This window comes from Dermacentor silvarum, chromosome 7, assembly GCF_013339745.2.
Source record: "Dermacentor silvarum isolate Dsil-2018 chromosome 7, BIME_Dsil_1.4, whole genome shotgun sequence".
NCBI lineage: Eukaryota > Metazoa > Arthropoda > Arachnida > Ixodida > Ixodidae > Dermacentor > Dermacentor silvarum.
Window position 1 is genome coordinate 38,280,540 of NC_051160.1, and position 4,926 is coordinate 38,285,465.

General features: G+C 41.7%; 1 long non-coding RNA gene across 1 annotated transcript; it reads left to right on the top strand.

Annotated features, from left to right (window-relative positions):
- On the top strand, positions 1 to 4,064 carry LOC125946698 (uncharacterized). Its single transcript, XR_007467790.1, has 3 exons — positions 1 to 218; positions 1,297 to 1,476; positions 3,747 to 4,064. It is a non-coding gene; the product is annotated as an uncharacterized LOC125946698 (long non-coding RNA).
- Positions 4,065 to 4,926: the final 862 nt, after the last annotated feature.

Genomic DNA, 4,926 nt, shown 5'->3' on the forward strand with positions numbered 1-4,926 from the left:
GTGTTTTCCAAGTCCTATGACTATGCATTCTGCTCGAGGGATATCGGTGGTGTAACATGGATAAAGCAACACATTTTCCTGAAAAGAATTAGAGCAAAAGGCAAGCAAGAAACGAAATGATGATCGCACAAATGCGTTTGGAGACGACGGACATGCGATGAACCTCCTCCACTATGTGCTGCTGGCCAGTTTTCTCTTCAATACAACATTCGTGGAAGGTAAGCTCGCCCATATAATGCCGCTAAAAGCTGAAGTAATTATTTCTAAGTACTGTGACTAATTGTACCAGCTGCAGAACACACTTGTCATTATACATTTTGCATTACCACAGGCACCAGATGGCAAGAATTCGTGTGCATACAAAAATCAGTATAGCAAATCAGTTCCACTGAAGCCTACAAGGAGACGGAAAGTTCATGAAGAGAAAAATTGTCATTCACTTGGCTGTAACATGAAGATTAAAAAAAAGGCATTCATGGACATTTCTCAAAAAAATCTGCACTGTTCCAGAAGAATTTGTACCGGTACGCGAAGAAAACTCGTAAATAGCACTTTTCCGGGAAGGTCGCTTCACCATCTGATCTAACCAGGCTAGTAGATGGAAGACGGAGGACCAAAGCAGAGACGCAGAATAATGCAAATAAGTTCTGCGGACACCGGCAAATTGCCGAAAAGTTCGTGAAAGGAAAAATTGGCATCCACCCGACTGTAGTAAGATGGAAACCAAAACAGTTTTCTTCTTTCAAGGTAGGCTGGACGCGCAGACCAAGACGGATAATCAACTGTGAAGCTTGTACTCTACAAAATACGGTTTGGGTTTCCTTTTAAACTCCATCCTACAGGCGGGCGAATAACACTGATCATTTTCGTAACCACGAAAATATTTGTTTTTTGTTTTTTGAGGGGGCTGAACTCAGGATACAGTACACAATTATTAATTTAGCTGCACGAAGTTTACCTGAGACATGCCAATGATGCTTCTATAACTAAGCTAATACTTTGGTTGGGATTGTGAACCACTGATGAAAACAGATTACCCGCTCAAGTTAAAGACAAGCACGATAAAGGGAACAGGGTGAGCCCTGCCGTGTTGCTTGTTTTGTTCTTGTCTTCTAGTTGCGCTAGTATTCTTATGACTAACAGTGTGCCTTGCGAAATGGTAATGTTGCTCGCGACACAATATTTAGGAGTAGCGGCATTTGTATTCTCTGATACTTTTACTTTGATGTATTCCGAATTATAGTTTCATTTGATGGGTCATTTATATGTAGCGCTGTTTGTCGCTGGTTGTTCAAGGGCGAGGAAAAGGAGGGTGCTCATTGAGACCAAAAGCAGGAAACTGTACAAGTAAGCCTTGGTGGAACTACAACCCGGAAACACAGAGGTGTGAACTTATAACGGAAGGATGTCCTCGCAAGAAGCGTAACTATTACCGTTCATGCAAGATATGCGCAGAAGTGTGCATCCTGCCGACGCGTAAGTCAAACGGCACTTCAAGAAATCTGGTCATTCGGGCTGTTCCGCACGTGTTTAAACTTGCCTCGTGTGAGGTCTAAAAAGTTGCTCCGTACCTCATTGCGAAACACAATAATGCGCACCTATACTCTGCATGGCACCGCTACATCCGTGGTTGCTGAGTTCAGTCTTTGTGAGATAAGAGGGTGGGAAGGCTGTACAATAGTCCACTTGTTTTTCTGACTGCTTACGCAAGTATGCATAATATTAACAATAAATTTCTTCAAGGAACATTCGTAACAAAAGTTGGGGTGCCTTCCCGTTTCATTGCTTGAAGAAAAAATGTTTAGTAAATTGATGGAGTTTAATGATGATTTGTGATATGCGTGTGAGCAAGCTATTGCTGTTGTCAACAGAAAGACCATCATTACTTTAAAATATTACTCAGTAATAGGAGAAACAATACACTGAAGCTGTACAGAACAGCGAAAAGACACCATTGTCCCAAGTCCTACTCACTTGTTGTTCGGTAGATAATTTTTCGCATGATTTGCGCCCCCAATTTTACAGCTCCCGAAAGCAGGCTCAAAATTTGGTGACGTTCTGTATAGGCAAGTTTAACAAGCTCTTCGCGCTTTTGCAAGTATTGACACCTTTAATTTCAAGTTTATTTCAGAATATAATATTAGTCGATACTATAAATTCTTCAGAGAAAATAAATTTCAAATGGCGTAGAAATCTCGGCTTTAAACTGCCACAAATTTCAGTATGGAAGTGGTCCTGGGTTGAAATCTTTCCTGAATAAAAATGCGAATGCCACTTTTCACTCGTCCTTAGCATGCTAGGTAGAGCAAAGAAAACAGTGGCCAAGCACACGGCGTCTGGCTGTAATAATATCTGCCTCCAGCAGTAGGAAAAATGGTGGTTCCGCCACTTAGATATGCGTAACATTCACAGTGTGTTGAAACTCCATAACAATTGCACCCATTCAAGCTAATATAATTTTGCCACCTCAGGCAAATATTTTCACTCCTATATTAAACAGCATATGCGTATACGCGTTTCTATGTTCTTGCGTAAGGAGAAACACGTCACTTTTTACTTTCGGGTACAAAAAGTAAGGGCCAAAGCGGGAAAACAAGCCTAGAATTTCAGCAATCTATAACGTGATATATTTCAGCATTCGGGAAGCTAGCGAAAATGATGTCAAGTTGACCATGAATGGGAGTCGGGGAGCGAAGCAGCTTGAAATGCAGCGAGGCACAAAAAGAAGCCTCTGCCTGAAATACATGTCTATGGATAAATTGTAAGCCCGAATTCCCCTATATTGATCGGTATATTTGCAAAAAAGGCCGCGACGCAAATTGAGAGGATCGCAGCTCTAGTGGCGCTTCTAAAACTTCAAATTGCTCCGTTTGCGTCGTCCTGCATAATTTCTTCAGAGCTGCACAAATGCTAAATGCCGTGTGGTCGTTACATAGAGCTGCTTCAAATGGCTGCGATTCGCACAAGTTCAAAAATCAGCATGAAAGATGTCTCATAGTACTAAGCATAGCCTTGTTAAACTCAACCGCATTGCAGACGTTTATGTTTGGCAAAAAAATGGCAAGCCCCAGTGCTCTGCCATTGTCATAATCAGAACGGATAAACTATGATTGCCACGCAACATATAGGATCCTGGTCAGGTACAATCAGTGAGATGTTTGAAGAAAGATGTTCCTGTTAGGATCATTCATTTCAACGTAATGAACCAACTGGTTTGCGGTCACCTCTAATTATCAAATAAATATAAAATGCATAAGTTCAGAAGCTTGACACATCAGCAATGCTGAAAAGGATAGCTACATGGTTCTGACTGAAGCAAAATAATTTGCTCCAAAACATTTTCGATCAATCAGTCAATCAATTATTCACAGTGATTGCAATGCTTAACGCTCGTTTTGAATTCTACAGATGGTATTCTATTTATATGCGGTTGCCACATGCTGGCCCAGCGCGGTGCACAATGTGACTGCTGCTGATCAGAAATCATACACACTTATTGTGTGTATGATTGCTATCAAAATAATAAAAAATATAACTTAAAGAGCCCGAAGACACATAACGCATGCGCCTGGTCGCGTTGTTCACACTTATCCTTGTTTATTTTTTTTTATTCTGCCGCAAGAATGCTTACTCTGCCAAAAGGTCCATAGACTTCGCTGACGTTTCACATTGAGCTAAATAACATAAGGCCTCTATGTATGCATAGGGACGATTATTGTTACGTATGTTTTCCCCTTTGTTTGCAGAGTAATTTCAAGGTTAAGCTAAGATGAGTTTACTAATAACGTAAAGTCACGCAAATGCTGCTTGTACAGGGGGTAAATGCACTATGCTGGAGAACATTTTTGGTCAGTAAGCGCATGAAGAAGCAAACGTTAGTCTTTGTTATTTTGCAATTATTCTGTATATTAGGTATTAAATTCAATCGCGTTCCACGACATTTTCATTTTCAGTACTTTTACAGAGCCTGTGTACAGTTACATTCGTATTAAATTTGCTAGCCAGTACGGTAATGCCACGTTCAGGGGCGATAATTTATACATAAACAGAAACACCGGATGTCCCACAGCTTCAATAGGAAAGGGAAGCTTTTTTTTGGGGGGGGGGGCGCACTCGAGAGCAGAAGAGCCTCGCTTCTGGACTGGCGTGGTGCAAAGAATCAGCTGTATCAAATAGGGTGCGCAGCTTTCAAGCGACACTGTCGCCTCAAAATGCAATGTTACAGTGGTTAGCCACAAATTTGTTGGCCAATATCTCTAAACACATGCTCTTCACAAGTATTCAAGAAAGTTAGTTGCGTTCAAGTGCCTATTAGAAATGCATATATAATCTCAAATTAAAACACGGCTCAGTAGCTCACTGGCTAAGGTGTCGTACATTAAATATTGAGGTCGTGGTTTTGATCCCGGTCGCCGCGGACGCGTTATATTCATATCACCATTTTTACATGCAGTGCTGTAGAAATTTTATTCGCTAAGAATAAAGAAGTTGGCTTTGAAATCATTGTCACCTACCGATGTACTGACCTTGCTTGTCAGCCAAAAATGGTTCTTCTAAATGGAATCAACTGCGCCTTTAGGAAGCGGATCAGCAACTAGTTTTCGTGTTCGTAGAGAGAGAGATAATTTATTTGAAGGAAGGCAGAGAGGTCGGCCTGAGCTAGCATGCTCTAGCCTGCTACTCTGCACAGGGGCAGGGGGGAACGGGGACATAAAGGCTGGATGAGGGGTGATGATGACATAGAAGGAGGATGTACAACGGTAAAGGCATGTTCAGCATCCTCATGGCTATCAACAAAGTCCAAAAAGGTCCTTCAAACGTGTCATCTACCTTCCAGAGCATGGACGGAGTCACGAATCAAATTGAAAGTTCACAAAAACTCGCCGCGAAGAAGCTGTGATGGGCTTCTCCTGCTGAGCACCACAG